This window comes from Dreissena polymorpha, chromosome 5 (genome assembly GCF_020536995.1).
Source record: "Dreissena polymorpha isolate Duluth1 chromosome 5, UMN_Dpol_1.0, whole genome shotgun sequence".
NCBI lineage: Eukaryota > Metazoa > Mollusca > Bivalvia > Myida > Dreissenidae > Dreissena > Dreissena polymorpha.
The window spans coordinates 26,063,887-26,080,522 of record NC_068359.1 but is presented as its reverse complement, the minus strand read 5'-3'; the positions used below and the strand labels follow the sequence as shown (position 1 = coordinate 26,080,522).

Here is a 16,636-nt window from a genome sequence, read left to right as displayed (position 1 = left end):
ACTACTAAATTTTAAATCATAATCAAATTAAAACTTGGCTTAATTCATGTGCTTAAAGTGTCATTGCAGATAAACCTGTGCAGTCCACACAGGCTAATCAAGGACAACACTTTCTGCTTTTATGGGATTTTTTCTTAAAAGAAGGTCTCTTTTAAACAAAATCCAGTCTATGTGTAAGTGTCGTCCATGCTAAGCCTGTGTTAATCTGGAAGGACACTTTATGTCCATTTTTTTTATGCACATGCACTATGCACATGCATTATGCACATGCATTATGCACATGCATTACGCACATGTATTACGCACTTGCACTACAAACATGCATTACGCACATGCATTACGCACATGCATTACACACTTGCACTACAAACATGCATTACGCACATGCATTACGCACATGTATTACGCACTTGCACTACAAACATGCATTACGCACATGCATTACGCACATGCATTACGCACATGCATTACACACTTGCACTACAAACATGCATTACGCACATGCACTACGCACATGCACAACACACATGCATTATGCACATGCATTATGCACATGCATTACGCACATGCATTACGCACATGCATTACGCACTTGCACTACGCACATGCATTACGCACATGCATTACGCACATGCATTACGCACATGCATTACGCACATGCATTACGCACATGCATTACGCACTTGCACTACAAACATGCATTACGCACATGCATTACGCACATGCATTACGCACATGCATTACGCACATGCATTACGCACATGCATTACGCACTTGCACTACAAACAAGCATTACGCACATGCATTATGCACATGCATTACGCACATGCATTATGCACATGCATTACATACATGCATTACACACATGCATTACGCACATGCATTACGCACTTGCACTACAAACATGCATTACGCACATGCATTATGCACTTGCACTACGCACATGCATTACGCACTTGCACTACGCACATGCATTTAGTCCAGTTTTCCCAGAACAAGGCTGAATTAACAACATTTACATAGCATATTCAGTATCAAAACAAATGTCAAGGTCACCGTGGCGTAGTGGATATGGTGTCTGCCTAGCGACTTGGAGTACATGTGTTGGATCACCACTGTTGGAGCGTTCTTAAGATCTCCCTCAAAAACACCAAGTACTTGTTCTAATCCCAAGAAACGGACTCAAGAGCGTTTCAAATAAGCCTTGGGCTTTTCTTAGGCTTTTGATGCAATCGAGCTTAAATTAAAAGGTGTAAACTAAAACAAATGTGGACTTGAGTATTTTAACCACTGAAAAGGGTAATTCAGACTCCTGGTTTTCAAATCCTATTAAAATCCCTGATTAGTATCTGACGAGACCATATTATTTAATTAGGGATAACTTTATTGAAATGTCTGTTTATCTTAGTGTCTCAACAGGTCAATTTACAGGCCATTTATAAGATATGGAAAATGGGTTAAAATTATACTATTTACATACTCTTCAAGGCTTTAATAATTTTGATAAGAACGTCTTTGTAGCCAAGCGATAGGCTAAAATACAAACTTTTTGTGTTATTCTTTATTAAAAATAAATAAAAAAGACTTTTCAGAAATAGGTCAAGTAGGAAATGTTTAACGAAGATTACCTATATGAACGAATGTCTATTTTCAAACGTCTAAATGATAGAAGATAATCCGTTTTAAGAAGTACATATTTTCATATGTCGAAGAAAAGTATGAAATATGTGGTGGGACAATTATAAAAAAAATCTCCAACAATACCGAAACATGTAATGCGCTCATTAAATTACACACATGCTCATAAAACATTCAACAATCATTATAGTGTATGTATATAATTTTAAATGTTTTGATTGAATGTCTCGATACACACCCATGTCATACCCCCGTCACACCGGATTGGAGTCGTTGCTACTCCTATAAATATGAGGTCGACTAGAGTCGTTGCGTCAACCAAAGCAGTAAGTTTTGAAATCGCTGATAGTTGTAGTAAAAACACCAATGTTTTTTATTTTCTATTTCTCGTGCTGAAGTCCTTGACATCCCTCTGCGTCTTCCACGATGTCTATCTGAGGGGCCTTTACTATCATAAGTCCGAACGTTTTTTACTGCCTTTATATTGCTACATGCTGACATGCACACCGCGTCATAGCGTCTACGCTAAGTTTCTTAGAGAGAATTCTACAAATCTACAGTAACCTTGGAGTGTGCACCACAACTGCAATAATACCAAGAATGCGACAAGGTCGTAATTAAAACCCATATACATTTAGTGAACGAAGTATAATCATCACAGAATATCTCGGAGACTATACCCCAATGATCTTCGATCCAAGGGCAACTCTTGTACAACTTTACTACGACCCTCTCCCTTTCCCGCATTTCTCTTGTGTTGATTCTACGTTTATGGTGTGTTCAAAGCGATCTGACGGCGCGCCAGCAATGACGTTGTAAAGACGCCAAACCTTGAAATTTACTTAGAAAAGGTATAAAGTGGTCACCGTAGGGTCGTCACATTTTTTTGGGCAAATTGCGGTGGTTAAAACCTTTTAAGTAATATATATCATATGGATGAACATTATATTACACTACTATATGAAATTATATGGATACTTGAACACCACTATAGCACATGGATGGCATACTACTTTTACACCTGTATTATAGTTAAACGCAAATAACCAAACACAAATCAAAATGTTCTGTATTTATTTGTAATAAATGCGGAGAATGTATACGGTAAGTATATACATCACCATCTTTTAATTGTGTTTATTGTCTTTGATCTGGATCTAATTCGGTGCGTGGAGGCTGTAACAACACTGAAAAACACAATACACACAATGGGTAATACAGTTTTTAGCATAGGTGCTTGCACCTATGCTTAAGGTATATACCACATTTTGAAAATCCACATCGGTCGGTTACCATTTATGAAGCCTTACCTGATCAAAAATCAGACGAAATATCTATTTAATTTAGCATATGGTAATTCTTACAATTTTTTGGGGGGAAACGTTTTTCTAACGTTTTCTTCCAAGAATATTGCTGACACCGTTTTTAGTGAATTTTTCTAAGACCGTTTTATGTCAAAAAATCTTCTTATAACCTAAAACAAATTTCGTTCGTAAAACAATTCTGTTCTTGTTGATAGTGACCTCACACCTAATTTATATGGGATCCCAATTTCTATTTCCTTCGTTTACTGTTCTGTGAGAGGTCAAATGTTTACATAACTGAATTAATAAGGCCCTGGTTAAAGTATATGTAACATTTCATCGGTTAATTATAAATAGAAATTAAACATATTCTCAGCAGGAAGTGGGGCATAAAGCACTTTTATTCTTTGAAAATGTGTAAAAAATGGCGGAGTACGATGAATGTTTTCTGATTTATGACATGGATTCTGACGTGCCTTTCTATGGATTTGATGAAGTAGAGTTTAAAAGTAAGAGATGTGTTAATAGAAGTTAAAATGATTTACTTTGAGCCAGAAATTTACGTTACGAGTAGAGTTAACGGTTTAAATGTGGCATCGGATTTAATGGATTCGCGTGAATTCTGGACGAGTGCTGTGTCTGTAAAATATTAAATGGAAAGCTGTAAATGTATCAAGTCGGAAAAGAAAACGGATGGTTGCATAATGGTATGCGTGAAATAATGTAATTCTACGTATTTATTTTCATAGTTATGTCATTTTGTAACCATTCACATTCGTCACTATTTGGAATTCCCGTTTCTAAAAATACAGCATTTTGTTAACAAGGGGGGCGACTCGTGATGTCAGCAATCGTTAAGGCTACAATATACTAAATAATCGAGTCATGAAGGGCTGTACTTTCTAAACAAATCATCATATTTTCCTCGAAGGCATGTTGTACACTTTGTTCTGGTTTTATCGTTTGGAGATATTGATAGGGTAAGCATAGGTGTTCACTACTTAATCCCTGAAATAGGAAAAAGTTGGAGATTAAAGTAAAAAAATGGCACTGCAAAAGGTTACAATCCACTAGAAAACGGCCGAAAAAGGCGCAAAAACAGTCGATTTTGATTTGAGTCGAATTTGTTTTTGGTTTGAACATGACAAATCTTTTTTATTGCTTAAATCTATTCAGCTAAGAATGCCCGTCAAGAAAAGGTATGGTTATGGGGGTCTCTATGTGCAAAATGTATTTATTTTCCCTCAAAGTTGTCGCTTTTACATCGAAACATATAAGGAAACTATTTAGTATATTTTGACCTAAACATTTACTTCAGCAGCATCTTCCCTGTATCTTGCAACTATGCTTTCAGCGCCATCGGCGCTCTCGTTAACAATTAGCGCTTATCATTACAATTCTACCTAAACGAAGTCAACGCAGTCGATACAGCTGTACTGTTTTCGCGTTTTAGAGCAATGTCACGTGTCAGTTAAGTACACTGTGCAATCTACACCCTTTTGTGTCAAAACCGGATTTATCTTGATTACGTAACTGACGGAGTATGAATGCGTGGATAACGTTGGATTTAAGTGCCTCATGCCTTTGGTAATTCAGTCTTAATTTGTTCATATATGGGACATAATTGTTCGTTAGGATCTTGAATTCGTCAATCGGTCGACTGACGAAATATACGAAAATTAATGCCTGACGATATATAATGGTTTCACAGTATATCTTATGGATGAAGTTTATATCACAAAGCTTAATCACATGGATTAATACTGTAGCTTATGTGTTAATACTATATATCATTGCGTACTATATCACAGATACTATTTTACACCACTTAAGCACGTAAATGGATGAAAAATCACATTATTATATAGCATAGATACTTACTCACACTACATTATCACTTGCTAACAGTACTGCATTAAAGTTCAATATTGCATGAATCAATGCTCTATTACACTACTCAAAGACCTATAGAATACATTGTACAATGTATTTTATAGGTCTTTGCACTACTTTACCGCACTACAACATGGCATGGATCGATGCTCTATTACACAACTATATCATACTGAAAAGTTGAAAAAATCGACGCTCTATTACACTACTGTATCACACTACCACATTGTATGAATCGATACTCTATTACACTACCAAATCACACTACAATATAGCACAAATCGATGATGCTCTATTACACTTCTAAATCACACTACAATATTGCACAACTCGATGCTCTATTACAATTCTATGTCACACTACAACATTGCACAACTCGTTGCTCTATTACACTACTAAATCACACTACAACATTGCACAACTCGATGCTCTATTGCTCTAATAAATCACTCTACAACATTGCACAACTCGATGCTCTATTACAATTCTATGTCACACTACAACATTGCACAACTCGTTGCTCTATTACACTGCTTAATCACACTACAACATTGCACAACTCGATGCTCTATTACTCTACTAAATCAATCTACAACATTGCACAACTCGATGCTCTATTACAATTCTATGTCACACTACAACATTGCACAACTCGTTGCTCTATTACACTACCAAATCATACTACAACATTGCACAACTCGATGCTCTATTACTCTACTAAATCACACTACAACATTGCACAACTCGTTGCTCTATTACACTACTAAATCACACTACAACATTATACAACTCGATGCTCTATTACACTATTATATCATACTACAACATTGCACTACTTGATGCTCTATTACACTACCAAATCACACTCAATATTGCACAAATTGATGGTCTATTACAATTCGATATCACAATACAATATTGCACAACTCGATGCTCTATTACATTATTAAATCACACTACAACATTGCACAACTCGTTGCTCTATTACACTACTACATCACACTACAACATTGCACAACTCGTTGCTCTATTACACTACTATAATATACTACAACATTGCACAACTCGATGGTCTATTACACTACTAAATCACACTACAACATTGCACAACTCGATGCTCTATTACACTACTAAATCACCCTACAACATTGCACAACTCGTTGCTCTATTACTCTACTAAATCACATTACAACATTGCACAACTCGATGCTCTATTACACTACTATATCATACTACAACATTGCACTACTCGATGCTCTATAACACTACCAAATCACACTCAATATTGCACAAATCGATGGTCTATTACAATTCGATATCACAATACAATATTGCACAACTCGATGCTCTATTACATTATTAAATCACACTACAGAATTGCACAACTCGTTGCTCTACTACTCTACTAAATCACACTACAACATTGCACAACTCGATGCTCTATTACACTACTATATCATACTACAACATTGCACAACTCGATGGTCTATTTCACTACTAAATCACACTACAACATTGCACAACTCGATGCTCTATTACACTACCAAATCACACTACAATATTTCACAAATCGATGGTCTATTACACTACCAAATCACACTACAACATTGCACAACTCGATGCTCTATTACTCTACCAAATCACACTACAATATTGCATAAATCGATGCTATATTACACTACTAGATCATATTACATTTAAACATGGGCAGATTATCACAGAAGTGGATAAGGATAAAAACACAACAATTTCGCATACACGCATTACATTTGTGTCATCATGATATATTAATGAACTAATACACAACGTTTTTTAGTTCTTAAAAATTCCTTTAAATACTATTATAAAATCGTCTTAAAATGCCATCCTGGGTATTGGTATACTTTTTGTCTTTAAATAGACAAGGCTCAATACTATATTAACATACACTAATTACTCAATCGTTTTGACGTGATAAAACGAGTTTGGTTTCAGTCTAGGGTAACACCTTGTTACTAATACCGGCCTTTGGTATTTGTGTAATTAACAGCCGCTGTGATCTAAACATCACACAATTAAAACGTCATCTTTTATCTTCTGTTCTTTATCAAATAATGATGCTTTACAAAATTTGCGAACGATACTACAATATTACGTTTCGTGGTTTTTGTTCACCCTAATTAATATTTTGGTGACGATTTTAGTACTATTATGGTTACACGTATTATGTTGATATGGGTCGCGTTCTGGGAAAAAGGGCCTTAATGCATGTGCGTAAAATGTCGTACAATATTAGCCTGTGCAGTTCGCCAAGATTGGATTTTTAATTAGAATCGATTTCATTTAATCGAAAAATTCCTTAAAAGCGGACTGCACAGGCTAATCTAGGACGACACTATACGCACGTGCAATAAGCCTCTGTTACCCAGAGCGCGGCGCATGCGTAGTAGTTAGCAACACATCGTACGGGACCTACGCTATAGTGTTTTGTTTAAGGTCATATAAGAGGGCGTTTTTTATTGAGAGTATTCATAATATTGTTCTTTTGGGCGTATAGTTCACTGAAAATATTAATATGTTTTCTAAATTCCTCAAAAAGACACGTGCTTCTGTTAAAGTGAAACTCGCTGTTTCACGATTTAGACAAAATTGTTATTTGTATTGTAAAACAACCAGGCACAGCACAAACAGTAGTCCCGATTATGAGACGCACTACAAATGTCGAAAAAGAAAAGAAAAACTAAGTTAGCATCAAAAGTGTTGACAATATCGTTGGTAGTATTTATAAAACAAATGATTTTGCGCTTCAGATCTTCGACATGTCTCGTTAAAGCCCAAGTCTCACTATTGCCGGTAGAGCCCCGGTCCATCCCGGTTTGCTAACGCCGGTCGACTGGCGAGAACCGGGATGATTCGTAGGAATTTTTTAACGCGGTCACACTATTTTCCGGTGCCGCCCCGGTTGAAGCCGGTCAACAGCCCGGCAGAGTCCCGGTCAACCCCGGACTGGCTACGGTTTATCCCGGTGAAGCTCCGGTTTTCGCCGGTAATGCCCCGGTTGAGCCCCGGTGAAAGCCGGCAGCGTACCGACAGAGCCCCGGTATACCGTAACTCCACCGGCACTCACCGGGGCTATACCGGCATCAGACCCCGGCAGAGCTACGGTAACGCCCGGTTGAACCCCGGTCGTCGCCGGTAATGCCCCGGCGGAGCCTCGGTGAATGCCTGTGGCGTCCCGGCAGGGCGCCGCTCTACTTATGCATCGTAGCTATACCGGGACTCTGCCGAAATTCACCGGTGCTCTACCGGGGCGTTGCCGTAGCTCTGCCGGGGTCTGTATGGGCTCCGGCGGAGCTACGGTGCCGTCCCGGTTGTTCTCTGTGCCGTCCCGGTTGTTCCCGGTGCCACGCCGGTCGTTGCCGGTCCTTCCCGGTTACTCCCGGTTCATCCCGGAGGTATAAAACATTTTATTCTTTCCCCGGTCGTCCCCGGTTCATCCCGGTGGAGCCCCGGTTCATCCCGGTAGATGCCGGATCACGCACCGGGGCTGCGCCGTCATCATACTGAGACTGGGGCTAAACTCAAACTCACCAGGTGACAAAATGTCTTATTTCAGACAAAACTACTGTGTATATCAAGAAGTGTCCTTAAGACCGAGTTTCAATGCATATGTAAAGAAACGCATATCAACAAATAAATATAGGGTTCGATTCAAAGTAAATGTGTCCTATAATAATATGCTTTTCATTACTAGCTGTTTGCACGCTTCTATATTATTCACTTGTTTAAATGACTTTCAATACACTATTTACCCACTGTTGGGAAATTAAACAGTTATTCTGTAAAGGAACTTACCATTAAATGGAAATTAAATATTTGTTAATGTATTAACATTTGCGATTTCCTGCCGTTTCTTGTTTGGTTACTTTTGCAAAGTGGATCTGAATTTATGTTCGTTGTTTTGAAGATATGGGCTGATCTTTGTGTGAACATGCGTAAACATAAATCGGTTGTCAATCGTAAGATTTAAAAAACTTGTTAATTCCATTTGTTATATGATAAAAGTAGAAACATGTAATCCGTTTGAGGTGATCTTTTTATGAAATGACACTGAAGTATGAAACGTCCAGTTTTAGTTTGGTCGTGTTTGCATGATGCAGGTGCAAAAAAAAACATAATTATATTCGGTGCGTTTAAATCGTGCGATACGCGTTGTATACATTGACCGATCAACAACAATAGATTGGAAAATATTATAGAATAAGAAGTTTAGAATCTCTGAAAGTTGTTAAGTTGTTGTTCCTCCCCTTAAGTGTTGTTTAACTCATAGCTATACGACAACAGTTTGCTAAACCATACACTATTTATAATCCTTTAAACATTAAATTTATTCAAATTATCAGACAAAAATATAACATGTTATAACATGACTGCATGTGAAAGAAATTGCATTTTTAGTTATACAACTGATCTAAATGTGTTTTTATTTTGTTGATGTGTTTTTATTTTGTTGACTTGATGCGTTTTCAGAGCTGAAATTAGTAAATATTATTAAAAAAAAATAATCCAATTAAATGTGTTCGGTTTAGCGGGGGACAATTTAATGTTGAATATTATCGTTAAAGACCTCGCATTGCTCTCCCCTGGTATGTTTTTAATGCCTAATGCTTACTTTGATAAGTTTAGTAACCTTGAGAAACTAGAGCTGTTTCCATAAGAAGATTTCCATTCAAGCATCTCAAGCAATTTAGTTTCCGACACGCAAAGCGCGATTTTTGAAGAGAATGGGGTTAGCATTTGAAAGTCATAATTAACTTTTTAGTTGCCGTGTACTATGATTTCCTTTAAGCCACATTCTTCGAGTCATTTTAAACGGGCACGGCGGCAGTGCGATACTATTGTAGCGGCTACTTCCCGTGGCTGGTGTGTCACTCAGACATGTCAATCTTATCATATGCACGATTGCCCAATATGTGCTAAGTTTAATTGATACGTGCGTATGCCAAAGAGATTGTAAAACATACCTTCAGCCTCACGGCGCTGACTTGTCGGTTTTGGCCTAAAGATGTGTGTTCCAGGCAAATCGACATGCCTTATAAATGAGTCCAACATATTCCGGACCGCAAGGCCTGAATAAGAATGACACCGCACATGCTTCAAGCCACGTTTTCCAAGAACGAGGCTCGTTTGATTAACATTTCATGCATGCAGACTGTTCAGAGACAAAATGTGTAGAGACCCGCTTTTCAGCCACACATTTAGAGACCCGCTTGTCAGCCACACATTTAGAGACCCGCTTGTCAGCCACACATTAAGAGACCCGCTTGTCAGCCACACATCTAGAGATCCGCTTGTCAGCCACATATCTAGAGACCCGCTTGTCAGCCACACATCTAGAGACCCGCTTGTCAGCCACACATTTAGAGATCCGCTTGTCAGCCACACATCTAGAGAACCGCTTGTCAGCCACACATTTAGAGACCCGCTTGTCAGCCACACATCTGGAGACCAGCTTGTCAGTCACACATCTAGAGACCCGCTTGTCAGCCACGCATCTGGAGACCCGCTTGTCAGCCACACATTTAGAGACCCGCTTGTCAGCCACGCATCTGGAGACCCGCTTGTCAGCCACACATTTAGAGACCCGCTTGTCAGCCACACATCTAGAGACCCGCTTGTCAGCCGCATTTCTAGAGACCCGCTTGTCAGCCACACATTTAGAGACCCGCTTGTCAGCCACACATCTAGAGATCCGCTTGTCAGCCACACATCTAGAGACCCGCTTGTCAGCCACACATTTAGAGACCCGCTTGTTAGCCGCACGTCTAGAGACCCGCTTGTCAGCCACATATATAGAGACCCGCTTGTCAGCTAGAGACCCGCTTGTCAGCCACACATCTAGAGACCCGCTTGTTAGCCACACGCGTAGAGACCCGCTTGTCAGCCACACATCTGGAGACCCGCTTGTCAGTCACACATCTAGAGACCCGCTTGTCAGCCACGCATCTGGAGACCCGCTTGCCAGCCACACATTTAGAGACCCGCTTGTCAGCCACGCATCTGGAGACCCGCTTGTCAGCCACACATTTAGAGACCCGCTTGTCAGCCACACATCTAGAGACCCGCTTGTCAGCCGCACATCTAGAGACCCGCTTGTCAGCCACACATTTAGAGACCCGCTTGTCAGCCACACATCTAGAGATCCGCTTGTCAGCCACACATCTAGAGACCCGCTTGTCAGCCACACATTTAGAGACCCGCTTGTTAGCCGCACGTCTAGAGACCCGCTTGTCAGCCACATATATAGAGACCCGCTTGTCAGCTAGAGACCCGCTTGTCAGCCACACATCTAGAGACCCGCTTGTTAGCCACACGCGTAGAGACCCGCTTGTCAGCCACACATCTGGAGACCCGCTTGTCAGTCACACATCTAGAGACCCGCTTGTCAGCCACACATTTAGAGACCCGCTTGTCAGCCACGTATTTAGAGACCCGCTTGTCAGCCACACATCTAGAGACCCGCTTGTCAGCCACACATTTAGAGACCCGCTTGTCAGCCACACATTTAGAAACCCGCTTGTCAGCCACACATCTAGAGACCCGCTTGTCAGCCACACATCTAGAGACCCGCTTGTCAGCCACACATTTAGAGATCCGCTTGTCAGCCACACATCTAGAGATCCGCTTGTCAGCCACACATTTAGAGATCCGCTTGTAAGCCACACATCTAGAGATCCGCTTGCTAGCCACACATCTAGAGACCCGCTTGTCAGCCACACATTTAGAGACCCGCTTGTCAGCCACACATCTAGAGACCGGCTTGTCAGCCACACATCTAGAGATCCGCTTGTCAGCCACACATCTAGAGACCCGCTTGTCAGCCACACATCTAGAGACCGGTTTGTCAGCCACACATCTAGAGACCGGCTTGTAAGCCGCACATCTAGAGACCGGCTTGTCAGACACACGTCTAGAGATCCACTTGTCAGTCACACATCTAGAGACCGGCTTATCAGCCACACGTCTAGAGACCCGCTTGTCAGCCACTCATCTAGAGACCCACTTGTCAGTCACACATATCTAGAGACCGCTTGTCAGCCACACATCTAGCGACCCGCTTGTCAGCCACACATCTAGAGACCCGCTTGACAGCCACATATCTAAAGACCCGCTTGTTAGTCACACATCTAGAGACCCGCTTGTCAGCCACACATCGACTTATAACCTGCTTTATCTTAGGAGCCACACATCTAGAGACCCGCTTGTCAGCCACACATCTAGAGACCCGCTTGTCAGTCACACATCTAGAGACCGGTTTGTCAGCCGCACATATAGAGTCCCGCTTGTCAGTCACACATCTAGAGACCGGCTTGTCAGCCGCACATTTAGAGACCCGCTTGTCAGCCATACATCTAGAGACCCGCTTGTCAGCCACACATCTAGAGACCCGCTTGTAAGCCACACATTTAGAGACCCGCTTGTCAGCTACACATCTAGAGACCCGCTTGGCAGCCACATATCTAGAGACCCGCTTGTCAGCCACACATTTAGAGACCCGCTTGTCAGCTACACATAGACCCGCTTGGCATCCACATATCTAGAGACCCGCTTTTCAGCCACACATCTGGAGACCCGCTTGTCAGCCACATATCTAGAAACCCGCTTGTCAGCCACACATTTAGAGACCCGTTTGTCAGCTACACATCTGAAGACTCGCTTTTCAGCCACACTTCTAGAGACCCGCTTGTCAGCCACACATTTAGAGACCCGCTTGTCAGCCACATATCTAGAGACCCGCTTGTCAGCCTAATATCTAGAGACCCGCTTGTCAGCCACACATCTAGAGACCCGCTAGTCAGCCACACTTCTAAAGACCCGCTTGTCAGCCACAAATCGACTTATAAAAAGCTAGATATTGTCAGCAACTGCTCAATCAATCACATCTGCACAGTCGTTATTTGCCAAGTTGTCCAATCTCTTGTCAAACAGTGTGTCTGACAATGCCCAAATGTTTGTTAGATATCGTTATTTTGTCACATTTATCATTCTGTCTAATTGGATTCGCAGGATATGTCTTGCGTTTTTACTGTAATAGTTATATGGGTCTACGAATGCTTTCAGTCATTTCCAGTCAACGAATAATTTACTGTAAATATTTTTTCAATATTCACGTTATAGCAAGTATTAACAAGATATCTAAATACTTTTTGTTTTTATCATAAAACCTAAGAAGTCCCATGTTATTGTCTCAGGAAACAACAGAATCATATGAAACCAAAAGACAGCTATGAGACTGTAATACATGTATGTATTTTAAAGAAATATGCCTGATTAAAAATCGCCATGTCTCATTGAAAAAAGAAATCGCGAATTGAATGGCGATGGGACGCACGATTATCCTGCAAGGCTGAATATGAAATTGGTTCTGCAAATCTCTGCCCGCTAAATTACAGATCGCAGATGTCTGGGTGGGCCTAAAATCTCGAAGAACCTGCCAGAATACATATTGATATCATCTACTCCAGAACTCACAACACATTGGTGGTACATAACCTATTGACGATTTTATACACATGTTTATGCCCGTAACAGATTTATTTGTACAAAACCTAAAAGCCTAGTGATACATATTTTGTTTTCGTGTAGCAGGTTTAATTCATTCTAACGCCTCATAGCCCGTGAAATGTTTAATCCGTTTTTTTAAACAAAACGCAAAACTCTAACTGAAATGCATGTAGAAAGGTGTATATACACATGCATTTCTAAAGTACACTAACATTTCATGTATGCCATGTATAGAAACGCATTACGCACATATAGGAATTATTGTTTTTAGATTTTCTTTAATCAATGATTTATATTGTATAAACTATACAGTAACGTTCATTTGTTAACCGGTGAAACAAAACTTATATTGCAGTTTGATGAACTGTTATATTTTACAATACATTTTTACATGACAACACCTTAACATCGGATTCTGATCGAGTTATAGCGTCAGCTTTTATATTTCATGCACTAAAAAATGAAAGCCGTCAATTTCTTAGTAATTATTTTGTAATTTTGCAAAATTTAAGTGGGGTTTTAATTTTGCGAAATATATGTTGTTTCTTAAAAGTATCCTGCCCTCATCTAAACCCATTTATGCCTAGCGTCTAGAAACAATGTGCGGGAACAAAAACTGTCACGTGACCACAAATGCGAACGACCACGGCTATTTTGCGGACAAACGTCAATCGAAGATATGTTTTTGTTATATATTTTCTCCGTTTTATATATTTTCTCCGTTTTAGCAGAACACATGTTAAAATGCCATGGTGCACCGTACGCAGTGCGAATTCTACTTTTCATTGATGTATTGCTCATATTTTTAGGTATAATACTTTTTGAGAACATTCAAAGACAAATATCGAACTCGACGATGCAGACGACCACACATCTTGTTTCTGCGTGCGTTTCTCTTTTAAAAGACCAAGTTGTCAATGTTTAACTATACGAAACAGACCGACATAACAGCTTCGAAATGTAAATAGTTTTAAAAGGTTATTAACATTGTCTATAGCATAATTATAAGGGGGAAATAAATGTGCGAACGACCACTTTTTAAAAACGTTTGCGAACGACCACATTTGGAATATAAATTTATGCGAACGACCACACTTAATTATTAAACAATCGTACGAATGCACGCACAAATAATTTAGTATATAGTCATAGAATATCCATGCATATAACAATATATGTTTTATTATAGGCCATTTAAAGACCGTACGGGACAATCGCATAAATATTGTCTGCTGGAGAAGTCCAAGGATTTATCATCAGAGTGTGACCAGAACTGTGCGTCATGCGTATCTAGATCCAGAGCAGTCGTTACTGATATTACGATCAAGTAAGTAAGTTGGACTAACTGTAGGCTATGAAAACAAACTTCGTTTTGTTTATCCCGCTAGTACATATATATGGAAAGCCTTCGGGGACCCCCGCTAAAATACATATATGCTCAATTCCGATCGTTATGACAAAACAAATATCAAATGGAAACCACGTGGATTGTTTAACTTCGAAATAGGCTAGCAATGTTTTAACTTTGAAAAATATGTTTAAGTTACAAATACTTAAATACGAACAATATAAATTTGTTTCAATATATTTTATTATAATAGTTGCGCTAACTGATGTTTTAAATAATAAAGCTCAATATGGTATGTAATCTTACAGGGAAAATTTCTTTGATCATCGAAAAGGGAGTAAGAAGAAAGGCGGGACCGTTGATATGGACAGAAACTCTCTACAAAAAAGGCGTCCTTGGTGTTAGGTGGGAAAAAGCTAGAAGAATCGAATTCAAAATGCTGGTTTAATACTTCTTAAATGGGCTTAACAGACGTCATCTAACTTCCATTGTGTTTTGTGTAATATATTGGAACAGCAAAACGGTGAATTCGAATGTAAATAATATATGTTATATACCAGCTAATGACATATTCATTTTAAGGTAAATACTTATACTGAATGTGCATTTTTTCTACATATTGTATACGTATTACATGCGTCAGTGGCGTTTGTGGATACGCAACTTATTGTTAAACTTGTTATAAGTGTTAATGTATGAATATTAAATTTCATAAATGAGGTGGAATTCTTATGAAATATGCAGTTATTTACAATGGTGTTGAATGGTGAAACGAGTGAAAATTGAAATCTTTATCCTTTCTATCACAAAACTGTACATTTATTTTATTTACCACAAACATTTCAGATCAACAATTTGTTATAAAAATAATCAAAGACAAAGATCACAGTGCGGATATTTGCAAACATAAAACTGTCAGTCTAAAATGTATAATTATGTTTTCCTGAACACATTATCACAGAACATAGCACTGATTTTGATCATGTGACTCATTTCTACTTCAACTTAGCAAAACAAATTGTATTAACTATTTAAATGAATCTACAACATCGTTATCGTTAACAAATAAAAAAAAACCATTAACAAACGAAACATGAACTAAAGAAAAAGAAATTATCAGATATGTGTTGAATTATTCTTGGTCCAAATTTCAACACAATCCGTTCAAAAATAAGGGAGCTATATTTATATGATTAAGTGATGCGTTAGAAAAGTCTCCAAGTGAATGTATGCCTTTAAAAAGGCTTTCTCAGCAAAACGTACGCCACATATATCACACGCTGTGTCTGCCCATTTTACCGCCGCATGTGCTTCTGCATGTCAGCATTTGTAGGAAATGGCTTACTGCACTTGGTACACACGAAGTACATATTGAGTAAAGTATCATCACTACAAGCTGCTAATTCAGCCCATGTTGATCCCATTACAAACATAAGCAAGTAAGACTTTTTGCATTTGACATGATATACAGTACTAGTTATTAAATACAATATTTTTGATAGGATAAGCACCATGTTTGCTCTGTCGATTTTGTACCGCTTATTTGTAAAATTTCATCAGGGTTAAATAGACATAAAATAGAAGAACTTAACAGCATATTTTTGTATTAATTACACTTTCTGACAAACATAATTCAATACATGATTTACAAAATTATTGCATCTGTGCCTGTTCAGATTCGCCTTGCTGAAGTACACTTTTTTGCAGCAGGTATAAATCTTCCTAGTCCGTCTGTGACTCATCTCATGCTGGCGCAGAGACGACTTGCTTTAAGAACGTTGCCACAATAGCGGCATATCTGTGGGTTTGAGTGATCCATCTGAAATATACATTTCATAGTATGCATACATGTGTCAAGCATACAGTGTTTGGTCGTTCGCCTATCACTCGAGTGTGGTCGTTCGCCAAT

General features: G+C 39.2%; 1 long non-coding RNA gene across 1 annotated transcript; it reads left to right on the top strand.

Moving 5' to 3' along the window:
- The first annotated feature begins 4,318 nt into the window (after positions 1–4,318).
- LOC127831695 (uncharacterized) lies at positions 4,319–15,434 on the top strand. The gene is made up of 3 exons (XR_008026462.1): positions 4,319–4,529; positions 14,569–14,706; positions 15,036–15,434. It is a non-coding gene; the product is annotated as an uncharacterized LOC127831695 (long non-coding RNA).
- The last annotated feature ends 1,202 nt before the right edge of the window (positions 15,435–16,636 follow it).